Here is a 17,939-nt window from a genome sequence, read left to right as displayed (position 1 = left end):
CTTTTTATAAACATCACCTTTGATCCTTTGTATTCACGTTCAATCACAAGCTTGAAGCAGGAATTGTTGGGGATGGTCTCTGACCTGCATTTTGCAAATAAGTCTAGATGATTATAGTAGTTCCTCCTGAGTTTAAATAGATGGGTGAAGTACTGACCCTAGTGAAGTCAAAGGGAGCTTTGGCAATAAAGTCCATAGGACCAGGATTTATTTCACACCAGGGCTACGTCTACACTACGAGCCTCTTTTGGAAGAGCAAATACAAATAGGGTGCTCATTTGCATATGTTGCACTCCATTTGCATTTCCTCTTCCTTTCCCTTTTGCGCAAGAGGTTTTTGCGCAAAAAAGCGACGTCTACGCAGCGCTTTTTTGCGCAAAAACCTCTTGCGCAAAAGGGAAAGGAAGAGGAAATGCAAATGAGAGTGTGACATATGCAAATGAGCGCTCCATTTGCATTTGCTCTTCCGCAAGAGGCTCGTAGTGTAGATGTAGCCCAGGAGTCTAAAGAAGAGCACAATATGGTTTGTTTAGTGGAGACTGACACAGGAGCATGAGATAGCTACTTTCGGAGAAAAGTACCAGTTTGCTGAACTACTAAACCCAGCCTGAATAACCTGCTTGGAAGGGTATGCTAGTTGGCTGTGAACCACCATCAAAGTCTTTTCCTTCTCACCCAGGTTTCTAGCTCATGAACTAGTTAAAAGGGATTGTTACAGAAATTGCACTGCTCACAGGTCAAATTGCTTCCTTTGGTAGGCAGGGCAAGAGGGGACATCTCTAATAATTTGTTGGGGCACTTAGGACTCTTCATTACTGTGTAACCCTCTATGCCCCATTGTGAGAGAGACTCGGTTGTGCCAAAGTGGGTATCAGCTCCCTGTTACCCCATCTGTTATCCGGCCAGTCTCTTCTGAAGCTCTGCCAGCCTTCACTTTACTTTACAGGTAACATTTGATGTGCTCCCATCCCCGAACACCTTGGCTACGTCTAGACTGGCATGATTTTCCGGAAATGCTTTTACCGGAACGAGGTGTACAGATAGTTCGGAATGGCTAGCAAGTTCGAACTATCTAGCCCGTGCCGCGTGTAGCCGCGCAGCACAGGGTTCGAACAAGCCAGCATTTAAAAATGGCGCCGGCCGGCTTATGCAAATAAAGCCCGGGAAATTCAAATCCCAGGCTTCATTTGCACGTTCGGTATGCCTACATTACCCCGCTAGTTCGAACTAGCGGGGTGTGTAGACATACCCTACGACACACTCAGCAACAGGGTCCAGCCCCTGGCCCCCCGACCCCTGCCAGGCCCCCCGAGATGACCCTCCATCCCCCTGCTGACCTGGTTCTGCAAGGGCTTGTCTTAAGGCTGCAAAAGAAAAACCAAAAATGGCCACCAGAAAAAAAGCCTTTTCTTAAAGGGGCCATGCTGATTTTTTATTTATTTATTTATTTTGCTTAATAACTGCTGTTGGGGTCCTTTTTATTTTGCTCAACAACTTTGGTCTCCCCCCCTTTTTTTTCTCAACAGAATTTTTTACCGGTGTTTTTTTGGGGGGTGGGGGTGCTCGGTATTTTTAGTGAAACCATCTGGCAACTCTACAAGGGCCTAAATGTACTTACTAACTGCTGCCCAACCTGCAGCCAGGCCTGAGCCCTGAACTGTTTGTGGCTTTGCCCTGAACTAGGACACGGACATTAGGCCTATTGGTCCGCTGGGCTGTAAGTCAGTGGCCCCGCCTCACCCGCTGATGGGCCAGCCCTAACACAGGGTTTCCCAGGCCCCTTAATGGATCTGTCCACAGCATAGATGGGCAGCCTGTCCTCCCTCCAGCCAGAGATCTTCTGGAAATGTATCAAATGAGCCCTCTATTTATTAGGAGACAGTTTATTAGTAGCAGGTGCCTTCTCTTTGGCAGCTTCGTCAATGAGGTCGAGAACAGAACAGGCCATGGAAGCTGAGGTCCCTACATAGCAGGGGGTGAGGTGCACTGGCATAGCAATGAAGTTTGCCCTGCTGCTGCCTGTGCGGAGACACGGAGCTCTTTTTAATCCAAGGCTGTCAATCCAGCTCCTTTCTCCAGGCTGACTGTTATGAGTGCTGTTATAAAACGAGGAGCTAAATTGCGGGTACGTCACACAACGCGGATGGAAACACAGCTCGCGGGAGGTAGGGCTCAGGGCTACCCACAATCCATCTTGTCTGATACATCCCAGAGCGGCTTTACCCTGCTGTTGGTGCACATCTGCATGGCTCTGGCTGTCAAAGCGAAGACGGCCCCCGTGCAGTGCTAAAGATGACACACTAGGCAGTCACTACCATGACTGCTATTCTGCTTCTTCATCCCCATTGCAGAGCTTTACAACAGCCTCAGGTATTCCAGCCATAGATGCAGCATTCCATTGAGCTCCTAATTACTGCCCCACAGGCAATGGCTGCTAGGGTGGAAGGACAGGGGCGGGGAATGGGGAGGGAAATGCCCACCCAGGATTCCTCATTCCTAAGGCAGCTGGAGCTGGTGGCATGGCAGCTATGAAAGGCAAACACCAAACCTGCACATCCCACCTGTGAGCCATATAGCTGCTCGGCTCACCCTTCGCAGATGATCGGCATGAGCCCTGTGTACCGCTGGAGCTGTTCAAGCAATGCCTGGCCTGCTGCAAAAGGGGTGAAATTTAATCCTTAAAGAGCCACTGACTTGGGCCACAGAGCTGGCACCGCTATCTGCATCCCTTAGGCTCTAACCCCACTTTCCTCTGGTTCACACCCACCTGCTCTCCCAGCCCTAGCCCCCTGCAGCTGCAGCTTGCTTAATCCTTGGCAAACCCAGGCCTACACTGCTCCTCACTGCTATCACTGAGCCTTTTTCACTGGAGAGCCAACCAGACAGCGCTAATGCTGCACATTGGGGGAATCCTCCATTACCTCCGCTACAGCCAGAGCCCCACCCTACCAAGCCAAAAGGGCCTCAAGCACGAAGGAGTCCTCATCCTCCCCGTTCCACAGCAGTCCCGTGTGCTCAACCCATGTTGTTCTCAGCCACTGCTGGCCTGAAGAGCTCAGCACTCAAACTCAGATCTGCTGTACAATAACTGGTCAGAGGCCACCAGCCTAACCAACCCTGGTTTTCTTCGTGTTCACTCCATGCCCCGATTGCCACAAAGCCCGTGTGATACCATCATGGAGTCACTGGGACTAAATGTATTTGGCATCAAAAACTGAAATGAGTCTTTCTACAAATACACTTATTGGCCGCCCCATAAAGGTGATTTGGGGAGCGTAACAGGTAATTTATTGCATCTGACTCCAGCTGCTAGAAATTGACTGACAATTTCTCTTTATTTATATCCCACTATATAATCTCTGGCTTCATGTTATAAATTCTTCTGATTGGGGTTTCACTGTGTCCACCAGGATATTTATTGATCATAAAATAATCTGCACAATCCTTTCAAGTCAAGTCAGGAAGAACTGGTGCCCATGAATTCACCTGGGCACCAGTACCCACACAAGAGGAAAAAGGGGGAGACTTTCATATTGGCTTATGAATTACGGAGCCCCAGCCTTTCAGAATGGTTTATCGTCTCTGTCTTAATACTTGACCTGGAGGCCTTCTCTGCTTGTGAAGCTGATTACCCATCAGCTGATTCCACGTGGTCTTTGCAATTGGCTGGTGACTCCTTCTAGAGCTGTGTGTGGGTAAGGGAGGCTGAGGGATGTGTGTTCGTGTCATTAGCCGGTTCCCTGCTGTGAGGGTTATTACATGTGCAGTGCAATCTGTGTTTGCACAACAGCTCACTAATATGGCCCAAGGGGCTGCATTTGTCCTTTTCTGCAGCATGGAAGTTTTGCCAGCTTTTTGGCAGCCAAGAAAGTGATACAATTCCAAGCCCCCTAGGGAAAAAACCAAACAAACGGTGTGCCTGCCCCAACTGGGAGTGTGCCATGTCTGCTGGTGAATGGAGCTTTTCTTTCTGCTCTAAGTGCAGAGTGCACAATTTTTATCACCAGTGAATCTTGCCCTAGAAACTTGAGATTCACTGATGCCTGGCAGAACAGAGCCGCCTCCCTTGTGGAAATATGCAAGTTGTTACTGACTAGGAGATGTCCCTTTAGTTCCCTTTGGACTCAGGCTTTTGCTCATTCCCTTCCAAAAGCTGGGCCGTGCCTCTTTCGGGGATTTCCTTGGACTCCCCCTGTTGGGCTGTCCATTTGCATCCATCTGTTATGGTTTGGCTTTTGGCTCATGTACACGTGCGGCGGAATGTAGTGGGGATGTGGCTCATGGACAGCGCGTAAACATAAGCCCCTAGCCCTTATGCCATAGGCCCCACCCCTGCTGGAGTCCAGCACCACCCCACTGCAGCCATCACTCCCCACCTCAGCTTCCTCATTTTTTTGAGGAAGAACGGCTCTTGCGCAAAAGGGTTTTTTTGCGCAAAAACCTCTACACAGCACTTTTTTTGCGCAAAAACTTCTTGCGCAAAAGGGATCTGAGGAGGAAATGCAAATGAGAGTGCAATATATGCAAATTAGCGCTCCATTTGCACTTCCTCTCGTGGAAGAGGCTCGTAGTATAGACGTAGCCACGGAGAGGGATAAGGATCTTGTGCAAAAAGGGGTTTTTGCTCAAAAAGGAAACATCCACACTGCTTGTTTTTGTGCAAAAACCCATTGCGAAAAAACGGCTCCAATAGATTATTCAAATGAAGCATGACAAAATGCTACTCAGCACTTCGATTGCATACTCTCTGCCAGCAAAAGCCAGCAGTGTAGATAGCCCTAGTGTGATTCACTGTCCCATGGGCTATGTCTAGACTGGCCACAAATTCCGGAAAAGGGATGCAAATCAGGTACGTCAGCATAAGGAAATCCGCGGGGGATTTAAATATCCCCCGCGGATTTAAATAAACATGGCCGCCGCTTTTTTTCCGGCTTGGGGAAAAGCCGGAAAAAAAGTCTAGACTGGCGCGATCCTCCGGAATAAAGCCCTTTTCCAGAGGATCTCTTATTCCTACATGAAGGGCTTTATTCCGGAGGATCGCGCCAGTCTAGACGCTTTTTTCCGGCTTTTCCCCAAGCCAGAAAAAAAGCGGCGGACATGTTTATTTAAATCTGCGGGGGATATTTAAATCCCCCGCGGATTTCCCTATGCTGACTTACCTGATTTGCATCCCTTTTCCGGAATTTGTGGCCAGTCTAGACGTAGCCATGTAGTGGCACTTAGACCACTTACAGTGAGAGATAAGAACAAGGGAGCTCTTCACCTGAGAGCAAGCTGTAGAGGATCCTACACTAAGCTCCAGAGGACCCTGGTTCAAATCCCCTACATGGCAGTTACAAGAGCACCTGTCACAGTAGGATACTGGTCTGTATTGGGCTCCTTGATGCTACAATAATACAAAAAATGAAAATCATGTAGTCCCCTGAGAGGTTCGTTTGAAAAGGCCATCATCTGGTGCAATGTGTGAGCACTAGACGCATATGTGTATGGATCCAGATGGGGGGAGGTGAAAGCCCCTGGAATGCAGGGATATTACCCCACCCATAATGGAAATGGGTTTATCAATGGAAGTGGAAAGGTGTCTATAACCAGAGCACTGGTTGTGTCACTAACTAAAAGATATAAGTGAGGAATGCCAGAGCTTCACCAGCGCACACACATATGTTCATTCTTTGCCACAGTTTGCACACGCTCTCATCAGCACCCACCACTCCTCCTGCTCTCTCCCCTCCCCACACACATAGTTTCTTCCTGGAGTACAACCTTGGCCTACTCTCTTCAGATAAATGATAAATAATGCACCAGCTATTGTTTCTGCTGCTCCCTGCATCCCACAAACAAGCTACTCCTCTCTCATCAAATGCAGAATTGCTACCTTTTCCTCAGCTCTGGACTAATAAAACACGGGCTAGTGCTTAGATTTCAGGTTCATTAGCACCAGGTCCAGAGCCTGATGGACAGAGCTCACTTTTATTATTGATTTAAGACATTTACACAGCAAAGACCTTTTGAAGTACATTAAAAATACAATAAAGACGAGCCCAGCTCAGCCAAGTTCCCTAAGCATTGCTGCGTTCTGCTGTTCGCTCACGTGCCCTCCCTGTGTCTGCTTCAGGCCGCTGCTATTTGTCTTTCTCGAGCAGAGATGGTGTGATTACAAGCGTGTGTGGCGGTTGGCGAGGCATCTAATGGGGCTGGAAATAAAGATACACAAAGCATAAACAGAAGCAGTGAAAGCAGCTATTACGGGGGGGTCAGTAGGCTGCGGCAAAGCTCCCAGTCAAGACAACTCGTTCTGCATGGACTGATCACATACAAGCATATGTTACTAGGCCCCCTCACACGCACATGCACACACACACATGCACTTGGACACCCTGCGTGTCACAGCTAGAGATCACACAGATGTGTGCATAGCATCACAGCTGCATGGGTACACTGCATAAACCCCAGAGTGCCACCCCAACAGAACCACCCCTCCCAAATTGTTCAGGCATCGAGGCACCCACAAAGAGCATCAATCCCAGGGGTGGGCAACCTTTTTTTTGGGTTTGGGGGGTTGTTGACCACAGAAAAAGCAACCAAGCCCCCCCAACTGAGAAGCAGAAAGACCCCCCACACACATTCCCCTCGCACATCAGAGCCTGGCGGGGCAGGCTAGTAGATTTTGTGCCCCCCCACCCACGCGCTAGACAGAAATGAGGAGTTCAGTTCATGGGAGGGAGCTGCCGGGAAGAGGGTTTGGGGGTATGGGAGGGGGGTAGGGTGCAAGAATGGATTGGGGGGATAGGAGGGCTGGGCAGGAGGGAGGATGCGGGAGTGGAGAGGGGGTATGGGATAAGTGTGGGTCACAATGCTGGAGCACTAGTGCTGGCTCCCCAATGCTGGGGGGGGGGAGCACCGAGCCGTGGGGGCCAGATACAGACAAGCCATAGGCCAGATCCATCCCTGCCCCCCAAGCTATAGGTTCCCTACCCCTGATCTACACAGCTGTGTAGCCCCAAATATACACACAGACACACTTGTACCTGCACATACAGACTACTCTCCTCCCCCATGACTAGCTGTAATCATACGTCTGTCATCACAGGTGTGCACACACATAAATACGCTCCACATAAAGCTACTGGGCCTGCTTGTCAGCTGGTGTAAATCAGCATCGCTCCGTAAAATGCCCATCACTGGGCTAGCTGGGCACGCTCCACTGTGTATGAGGAGCAGCGCCTCAGTGGAGTCAATCAGCATAATGCCTTTAAGGATCCTCCCCGCTGTATGGGCAGCCCTAGAGAGGACCGTGTCCAGCGACCCTGGGGAAGGGCCTGAAGACATGCATAGGACGGCTTAGCTAAAATGGGCAGATAGCAACACGCACGCATGCACAAAACCCATTCTCTCTCTCACACACACGCATATTACACATTGACTAAAGGGGACGAAGGCTCACATCAGTCCATTAGCCGGCTTCCCACCTGATGTCTCTGTTCCAGCTGACAATGACAGTGCATTGACAGAGGGCAGGCGTGGGCTAGTCACTGAGACATGAGGTCTGCAAGGGACATCAGTAGTCGTCTCTTCCCGTCACCGTGCTGTGTATTTCACTCCAAGCCGATTGCCTGTCATGGCTATCCCGTGGAGGCTCAAGTGTTCACAGTAACCTTTTCAAGGCCCATAAAACCCTCACATATTACCCTTTAGAAACCAGTGATTCTGCGTGTGCTTGGACAGCAGCAGTAATGGGGGCCTGCCCTGAGGATAGAGTTATCCAAATGAGTGGTTAACTGTGTCATGCTTTACCCACTGCAGGCACAAGGCCGGAGGAATGTCATGCAGGAGCCAACTTGTAAATTAGTTCCTACCCCATACTGGCCCCCAGAAAAGCAGCATACGCAGGGGGGCGTCTCATTAGACTGCCCTATTACCATTAGGCCAGCTATTGCTATGGTGGGACTGTAATGAACACCTCCATAATGACCAAAATGGAAGTTGTTCTAGGATAATAAAGATGTGGCCAAAAAAAAGTGTGTGTGGGGTTGCGGGGTGGGGATGGAGGGGCTGTAGTAGTGACCAGAATGGGCAATTTCCTCAGTGCCGGACAAACGAAGGGCTCTTCAAGCAATACCGGTCGCTACATGGCATAGCCCGTAAACGCAGCTGCCCTGGGAAGGAATTCTTTTCCCAGTCTGGCTTTCCTACTCAATACATTGTACTGCTGAAGGCCATCTGTGGCTAGGGAGAGCAAGTATGATAAATCACGACTGGGATGGGGGTGGGGGGGAATTTGTAACAGGCACCTACATTAGAAAAAGTCCTGACTCTCAGGATTCTTCTAGCAAGTCGGGACATCTGGTCACTGTCTGTGGATCTGGGGAAATCCACAGATAATGATGGGGGACGTTTTGAATGGAGAATGAGTGGGTGGGCATATGGATAGGACACCAGAGTAATGATACCCCTAGATGCATCACCTGAGGGGACTGAATTCAGGCTGTTGCAGCATGACCCTTGCCTGGTTCTGCTAATGAAGCAGACCTATGTGCTCAAAGCTAGCACCAGACCCTCAAACCTTTATAACAGGGCTACTCAACTTTGGAAGCCCTGGGGGCCACAGTGATACTCACAGCATACGCCGAGGGCTGCAACTTAAATGGGACCTGCGTGTTGTGTAGTCTTGCTGTAATCTTTGTATTCAATGTGAAAGAAACTATTTGCATATATATTTGCACATATATGCAACCTCGCTTAAGTCAGTTCTGCTGATATTAATAAAATGCAATATTTACCCAATTTCCACCCACATGGCAGTACTTTTAATGAGCAATGACAGTCCAGGAATTTAACGTCTAAAATGCATATCAACTGAAGACTATTATATTGACTCCTTTTTTGTTTTGGCTTCACAACACTCCAGGAATGTAACTACTAAAATACATAGTAAGCCACACTGCACCATAAACCCAAAGCACACTGCGGGCCGCAATCAAATGGGCCATGTGTTGAGTAGCCCTGCTCTACAACCTAGTGTAGTCATTGGGGGCTGATAGGATTTTCGGGCCCCTGGACAAAGTGGGTGGGGCTGGCTCCATGCTCCCAGAAGGGGCAGTGCTGAGGGGCTGCCAGTCCTAAGCCCCACCTAGACTGGACTGCTCTGCGCTCCCCACCCCCTCCGCCAGCCCTCAGCGCTGCCTGGTGTGCATTGTGCAGGGCTCCAGTGGAGAATAATGTACCTGGTGCTCCTGCTGCAGCTGCTGCTGCTACTGTGAGAGCAGCAGCTGAGCGCCCTGGGCTCTTTTGAATTGCCAGGCCCTGGGACAATTGCCCCTTTGCCAGCTCCTTTTGGCAGCCTGCTAGTAATTAATAGAGCCCATATATACTCACTGGGTTAGTTTGGTTTGCACACGCATTGAGGGCAACATGTCCCACTTTACTTGGTGTGGATGAGGCCTCCACTGGAATATTGTGTCCAGTTCTAGGTGCCACAATAAAAAAAAGAAAAAGAAAAGAAAAAGAGGTGGACCAATTGCAGAGTCCTGAGAAGGGAAACACACGTGATAAAAGAGTCAGAAAACCTGAGAAAATGTTAAAAAACTGGGCCTGTGTAGCCTTGAGACAAGACTAAGGGGGGGGGGGGGGCTGATAGGCTTCAAATCTGTGAAGGGCTGGTCCAAAGAGGATGGTGCTTGGGTGTTCTCCACATCACCTGAAAGTAGGACAAGAAGTAATGGGTGACATCTGCCACAAGGATGTTTTACGTTAGATATTTGGAAGAAAAAAAAATTCACTAGAATAGTTAAGCATCCAAACAGGCTTCCCAGGGAGGCTGTGAAATCCCCAACATATGGGCTGTGTCTACACTGGCCACTTATTCCGGAAAAGCAACCGCTTTTCCGGAATAACTTGCCAGCTGTCTACACTGGCCGCTTGCTTTTCCGGAAAAGCAATGATGATCTAATGTAAAATCGTCATTGTTTTTCCAGAAAAACTATGCTGCTCCCGTTCGGGCAAAAGTCCTTTTCTGGAAAAACTGTTCCGGAAAAGAGCCAGTGTAGACAGCCCCGTAGTCTTTTCCGCAAAAAAGCCCCGATCGTGAAAATGACGATCGGGGCTTTTTTGCGGAAAAGCGTGTCTACATTGGAACGGATGCTTTTTCGGAAAAAGTGCTTTTCTGGAAAAGCAGCCTGCCAATGTAGACGCACTTTTTCCGGAAATACTTATAACGGAAAACTGTTCCATTTTAAGCATTTCCGGAAAAGGGTGCCAATGTAGACGTAGCTAGGTGGTTTTTAAAGAACAGGTTGTGCAAACACCTGTCAGGGATGCTCTACAGGGCCCGCTTCAGTGCAGGGTGATGAACTACATGACTTCTTGAGGGCCTTCCAGCTAGAAACATTTCTATGGCAAGAGGTCTCCAGCATAGCATGATGGCTGATGCTGCTCCATCCTGGATCTTTGGAGGGAAATTGCAGCTATTGGATAGTGTCTCTGGAAAAATTTATTTTTCTGCCAATAAAAGCTAAAGAAAATTTCACCTAGTAATTAGAGCTATAAACCCTAAGTCCTAGTCTCAGCCTAGTCACTGAGTTACTTTGTCACCCCGAGAGTAGGCCACTTTGGTTACATCTACACAGTGGAGCTATTTCAGGATACTTCTGGTATCCCAAAATAACTCTTCCGTGTCTTAAGTGTAAGCCCATTATATCGAAATATAATGGGCTCACTATTCCGATGTCCCTGTAAACCTCATTGCATGAGGGCTAAGGGACATTTCGGAATAGTGCCTTATTTCGAAATAACATTGAAATAAGCTACGCAATGTGCGTAGCGCAAATTGTGTAGCTTATTTCAAGTTAAACTACTTAGATGCGCCCTTACACACCCTTGGACTCAATTTCCCTATCATTGAAAAGGGTAGAGTAAGCCTTACCCATAATACTTAGTGCTCTCTTGATGGGAGGCCCTATTTGCGTGCAAGGCACATTCCGATAAATTATACCTCACCACACTTGGGCATGGAGAAATTAAGACGTCTCTCCCTGAGCAAAGTTTCAACTATTTCCCAGTAAAATGAGGTTAAGTGATTTGCTATAGTCACATAGGAAGCCAGTGACAGAGCTAGCATTAAATCCCAGTGCTCCTGAACTGCTAGGCCCCGGCCTCAAGTACAAGACCAGTTTCCTTCTTTTACCTGACAGGAGTGGTTATGCTTCATTGATGCGCTGTTCGGTAGCAGATGTCACCTCTGTGAAACACCGGTTAAAAACTCTTTTAGCCAGGCATGTCTTCTCTGGAACACCTGAAATCATGGCACCACAAACAGCCAAATGCTGCAGGGCACTGAGCATCTGACAAAACCCACACAGCCGCCTGAGGAGAAGCGGATGACAAGGAGTCTGTCATTGCTGGCAGAACGGGTAGTGCGCTGTGCAGGCAGAAGACTCTGTGATTAGCTGGTAGGGAGCTGAGCACCATGATTCACTCTTTGCTTCCAGATAGTGTCCATGCTCCTGCTGCTCTTGCAAGGGATCACCGTGGTGTGTCCTCCTAACGTGCATCATGCTTTTGATTTCATGGCCATGAGTGCTCTAAAACCACAAGCCGCCTGGTGTCAGAGGCCAGTCTGAGAATGGGCTGGAGAAGTGGAGGGTGGGGTTTTGGCATGGATGATGGCTTTCAGGGGAAATAGAAAAAGGAGAAGGTCTTCCCCTGCAGGATAGACAATCTGGAGCAGTTAGGAAAGCAGCTGTTTGAAAAATCACGTAGCAACAGCTGCCACCCAGAGGTTCCTGGCTCCATGATGCAAGGACCCTGACAGTGCAGGAGCCTGGTATCCTAACATTTTGTGGAAAGAGGCTGAGCCCTGGCCCGTCCAGCTCCCAATTGTCCCTGCAACCTGACAAATGACTTCTCCTCTCTACAGAACAGCCCCCATGCAGGTGTTGAGCAAGATGCCTTGCTTCACAGCAACTAATCACCCGGCATCCATGGTAAAAACAGAATCAGGCCTCGTGTGCTCTACTAATTAGCACAGGAGCCTTCCTGTTGCTTCAGAAGGGAAAGGAGACCCTGGAAACCCAGTGGCCAAAGCAACCCAAGGCCAGCTGAAGGCAAAGAGACATGTGGAGAGTTAGCTAATGTAAGACAATGCAATGAAGAGAACTGACAGACAAAATATATCGCAGGGCGTTCCATGCCAGTGGCCAGTCAGCTCCAAAGGCTGCTCGGGTATGGTGACATACAAAAAGCGATGCCCGGGTCCCACCGCCCCAGCCACTGAGAGGCTCCAGTTGCTGTCACAAAGCTGGGTGACAGGGCATGACTCAGCTGAGGTCCTGTCCTGGATGTGAGCAGACATGCCCCCTCCAGCACCCTTGTGCTCAGCAAAGAGGGTAACGTTCTTTGTGTTATGCTTCAGTTCATGGTGGCTGCCCATCGCGTCATCTCTCAGCTTGGCTGTGCCCAGGATTGAAAGCCAAAGCACAACAAGAACCTAACCAGGGCCAAAAGCCCAAAGAACTGCCCAAGTCCTGGAGACCCTCACCACAGAACCCAGAGACTTGAAAAGAGCTTGTGTGAATATCTTGGCCCTCCTGTACTAAATGTACTGAGTGACTACATCTAGACTGGCATGATTTTCCGGAAATGCTTTTAACGGAAAACTTTTCCGTTAAAAGCATTTTCGGAAAAGCGCGTCTAGATTGGCAGGACGCTTTTCCGCAAAAGCACTTTTTGCAGAAAAGCGTCCATGGCTAATCTAGACATGCTTTTCCGCAAAAAAGCCCCGATCGCCATTTTCGTGATCGGGTCTTTTTTGCAGAAAACAAATCTCTGCTGTCTACACTGGCCCTTTTGTGCAAAAGTTTTTCGGAAAAAGACTTTTGCCCGAACGGGAGCAGCATAGTATTTCCACAAAAGCACTGACAATCTTACATGAGATCGTCAGTGCTTTTGCGGAAATTCAAGCAGCCAGTGTAGACAGCTGGCAAGTTTTTCTGCAAAAGTAGCTACTTTTCCGGAAAAAGTGGTCAGTCTAGAGACAGCCAGTGTGTTTGAGTGTGTGTGTGTAAATACATGAGTCGATATATACTGTGCAATTCTCTCTGTGCCTGATCCACCTGGAGATGAGACTCTCAAACAGCTCCAAGCTCTAGGGAAGTGCTGAGGTGAGTATCTCACACAGGGCCTGAAAAGGTGAATGTGGATCTGAGACGCCCATTACAGCTGCAGAGGCTGGGGAAGCAGAGGAGAGAAGGAGAGGGGAAAAGCAGGCTTTCCTGATGTGGAGGACCAGCTATAATAAGAGCTAGAGGGAGATTATGAAGGAAGGAAATTCAGCACAGAAGGAGGGCTGCAGGGAAGGAATCTGCACCTAGGTCTTTGGGGAACGAGAGAAAGAGCGAAGTCCTGGGATCCTAACCTAAGCAAAGAAGTCTGGCAAGCAATGAGGGGAGGCACAGAGCAGCCAGTGGGATGGAGCAGGTTCTGGTGGTGGATCTTGAAAGAAAAGCAGGATTTGGACTTCCAGGAGGAAAGCCCTCGGAGGATCCAGTTAAGGAACAACAGGAAAGTAAAGGAGACAAGAATTCAACCCCAAGGAAGGTGGACATTGGGTTTTATATTTATATGACTGTTTTTGGAGTCTGTCAGCAGATTCCAGGGAAAAGCCCAGACTCTTAAAGAAGGGTTCACTTAGAGAGGTTGTCAGCAGGGGTGCCAGAACAGTTGCTATAGTATGCGGTGCTGAAAGCCTTTGAACAAAACTGTAAATGATGGTGTGATGTAGTGTCAGTACCTTGCTGATTGCTGTGCTTGGGCTGTGGGCTGTGCTGTGGGCTGTGGATGACCCCTACTGGCCTCTGTCTGTAAACACTGCCCAGCGGGGGGCGTCTTGAGGGCCCCCATGATAGTGACCAAACCGGTTCTATCAGTTAAAGGAAGGGAGGGAACAAAAGAAGTGAGTGTTGGGGGAAGGGTCAGTTGCTGGCTGGGAACCATGAGGTAGAGCCTTAGCTGAGGCCTGAGGGTCTAGGGGTGACAATGGCACCTCTTATCCAAGGGGTCTGAGGCATCCTGGCCCTAACTCCTGAAACTATATCAGGTCTATGCTGTGCTGTATTTTGGAGCAGCAATAAACCCTCTCTATTCTACTGGCTGATAGAGTTTATTCTTGCTGCTATGGGGGTGCAGGATTGGGGGAACCCTGACACGTCATCACAGATGGAAACCACTTAAAGACAGGGGCTGTGGTGGCACCCTCAGCACCTCTAATCCCAGCGCCCTTGGCTGTCAGGCAAGAAGACCTCAGAAAGGCCACGCTCAGAAGTAGTCCATAGAGGCAGCAGCAAGAAGTTGTGCAGAGCAGCTCTTGGCTGCTTGTTGTTGGGTCTCTGGGCTGGAACTAGTGAGCCCTGTAAGCCAGGGGCGGATATAGGGCAGGGCGAACGGGGCGGCCGCCCCGGGCCCCGCGCATGCGCCGTGGCGCCACCGCGCATGCGCCGTGGCGCCACCGCGCATGCGCCGTGGCGCCACCGCGCATGCGCATGGCGTCACTGTGCATGCGCCGTGGCAAAGGGGGGCCCCACAAAATTATGCTGCCCGGGGCCCCGCAAAACGGTCAGCTGCCCCTGCTGTAAGCTGTGCCCTTGTGCGGCCACTCAGGAGAGATTCCAGTGCCCTCTGATTAGCAGAGAGCCCATGGCTGGAGGTAAAGGAATGAGGACAATAGGCCCTGCAGTTGGGGTCAAAAATACTCTCCTAAGAACACTAGATTTGTTGTTGTTGGAACTTCTCTTACCCCCTAAAGGGTGGGGAAACTAAACTGTGATATAGCTGGAGGTCCAGCTATGGGAACAGCACTGCAGAGCAACCATCAGTGGGGAGAGAGCTGCTATGCTACACCTGGCCACAAGGCGGCACTCTAGTGGCCAGTGAATGCCTTCATAGGGGACTTCATCCTTTAGCTCTTGAGGGATCACCTCCTCTCTGTGGCTCTGTGGCTCTTGGCTCTGTGGCTTCACTGTCATGACTGGTGAAGCTGCAGCCAATGCAAACACCAGGTCTCAGATATACAATGCAGATAAGGCTCAAGAGGCCACAAAGGGGTCTCCTTCAGTGCAATATAAATTGGCCTGTGGTTTTGCAGACACAGATCCTGTGTTCTATCCCCCCCCCCCCCCCCGACACATGCTCATGGTTTAACTGCCACCTAGCACGTGGTTTTGTTACAGTGCAACAGGCAGGATCAGCAACATTGGTGGCATCTCTTAGTCCCAGGAGGGAAGGGAACATGAGCAGTGAGAACCCTTTGCAGACAGTACTCTGTCCACCTTGCCCCCAAACAGTTCAATCCTCTGGGTCTGCCTGGGACAGGGAAGCACTTTATAACACTAAATCTTATAGGTATATGAATTTATCCTTGCTAAATTGCAGCCTAGCCAGAGGGCAGCTCCCCTGTGAGGTCAGGAAGTATCACCATAGGTTGGACCTCCCTGGTCCGGCAGCCTTGGGACCTGAATGGTCCTGGATGAGGCATTTTGCCGAACCAGGGGAGGTCATTTCTCGCCCTTCTGACGTCCCCCCTCTCCCACCACCTCACTGGGCTTCCCAGCTCCTTTGGGCAGCCCAACTGGACTGCACACTGGCTTCCTGCTCCTTCCACCCCTGCACCCCACCTGGGCCACGTGCCAGACTCCCATCCCCCCTCCTCCAGGCAACCCAGCTGCATTGTGCCGGGATCCTCTCACCAGGCTCCCCTCCCATAGCACTTCCAGCTCCCTCTCCCCCCGCTCCAGCGCACCAGAACATTCTGACCCTGGAACATCCATGGTCTGGCAGGGCCACAGATGTTGCTGGCCTACAGTGCTGCCAAACCAGAGAGTCGCGGCTTAGAGAGGTGCAAACTGTAGCCACATTTTTCAGCCAGGGAAACTGAAGGGCCAGGAGGAAAGTGATTTCCCCAGAACATTACACAGAAAACCTGTGTCAGAGCCAGGAAGAGAAGCAAGGAATCTTGAATCTTATCTTATACCATTGCCACATGGCCATGTTTCCTCCAGACAGCAGATGGAGGTGGAGAAAGCCTATGGAAACTGGGGAGAGCCCAAGGAGGACTAGGGTGGGGAACCAGCAGTAGGAGTTTATATGAGATCCTGGGAGAGAATTAGCAGTCCCTGATAGCTTAGGGTAATATAATAACCAGACACACTCTATCACTTCATATTCATTAGCTAGCAAGTCCTCCCATCACCTATTTTACAGATGGGGAAACCAAGGCACAGAGATGGTACATGACTTGCCCAGTTCTATGTGTCAACAACTCTGCTCAGTCCTTTCCGTTTCCACATTCATCCTTTTCATTTCTTCTCTGCTCATGCTGGGGAAGTGAACGTTGACGATGTGTCCCACGGAAAGTCCATAGTAAAGTCAATGTCCCTCCCCCTCCCGCTTTTGTCGCCCTCTACATCCATTACAAAAGGCGCTATTGTCAAGAGAGTGCGTTGGAGACGGGGGATGCGTCATTTGTAGAGCGTTTTCCCTCGCTGTCTCTTCCGCCTCCTGCTGCTAAGCGTGCGTGTGCCCTTTATCATTGCTTTGAAATCGAGAGGGACACTTTGGAATTCAATTAGTCAAACAGTTGCCACAGCAACAAAAAACATATACACTTAAATGATTTATCCTCGCAGACACCACTTCAAATAAGAATAAATTTAATACAGCAGCTGGGAATGAAATGCATTGTACAATAAGAAAATTGTATTTTTTCTCTCCCCGATGATAGGCCTCAAGGTCTTAATGCAATATAGATGAAAAAAAAAGATATTTGGGCAGAAGGAAGTGGAATACATTGTGCTGCACATACAATGCCTGCTCGGCGAGAACAACGTATAATGAGCATGTACATCTAATCACAGAGCGCCCGGATTTTGTTTGCATGACAGCTGAGGATCAAAGGCTGCAGTAAGCAAATTGGCTGTTGTTTGGTTTCGCTTTCCTTCTTCAACCCTTCCAGCATGTGAAATGTGGCCTGCCATTGCTGTTTGCTCTGACCAACCCGGGCAATCGAGCTACCAGTTTTCCACCAAAGACTGGCACCACTTTTGAACGCAATTCAGTAAGGCACGCTCTAGATGGTTTTCTAAAACAGTGGTTTTCAAACTTTTTTTCTCACGGCTCAGTTGAAGAAAATTGTTGATGCCCCTGACCCAGAGTAATTAAGTCTTCTGACTAGAGGGCAGGATATAGATTTGGGTTTGAGAGGTGGGTTTAGGGTGCACGCAGGGGTTCGGGGTTGGAGTGTGTGTTAGGGCTGGGACAGGCAATTGGGGCATGGGCTTACCTCTGGCAGCTTCCTGCCTGTCCTCGCACCACAGACCCTGCTGGGTCCCGGAAGTGGCCAGCAGCAGGTCCGGCTCCTAAGCCTGCAAGCACCTCTGCTCACTGCTCACAGGCCCTGTCCCCAGCTCCTATTGGCCTGGAACGAGTGCAGAGCCCATGCTCGTGGTGGGGGCCATGCGTGGAGGTCTGTGGGCCTAGGAGCTGGAGCTACTCCTGACCATTTCCAGGGTATAGCGCAGTGCATGGTGATGGGAACACCCCTGCTGGTCACCTGGTCGCTATCACAAGGTGACCCAGTGCCTGACATTCTGTGACCCAGTAGCGGGTTGTGACCCGTACTTCGAAAACCACTGTTCTAAAAGCTATGCTCTACTTTAGCCTCAGCTCTTACACAAGCGGCAAGTCATTCAGGCCTCTGTCATGCAGGCAGCCCGATTAGATCACCACAATGGTCCCTTCTAAACTGAAACGTATGAACGTCACATTTGACTGGGGAATCCAAACCAAGTGTGGTTTGAGCCAGCTATCCGCCAGGCAAGATCTTGTTTCCTTGCCCTCCATTCCCGTCCCTTCACCCCCCGCCAGCCTCAAATGAATAGGATAGGCAGCAG

The sequence above is a fragment of the Pelodiscus sinensis genome, chromosome 14, assembly GCF_049634645.1.
Source record: "Pelodiscus sinensis isolate JC-2024 chromosome 14, ASM4963464v1, whole genome shotgun sequence".
Classification (NCBI taxonomy): domain Eukaryota; kingdom Metazoa; phylum Chordata; order Testudines; family Trionychidae; genus Pelodiscus; species Pelodiscus sinensis.
The sequence above is the reverse complement of the archived record's forward strand: the minus strand, read 5'-3'. Positions refer to the sequence as shown.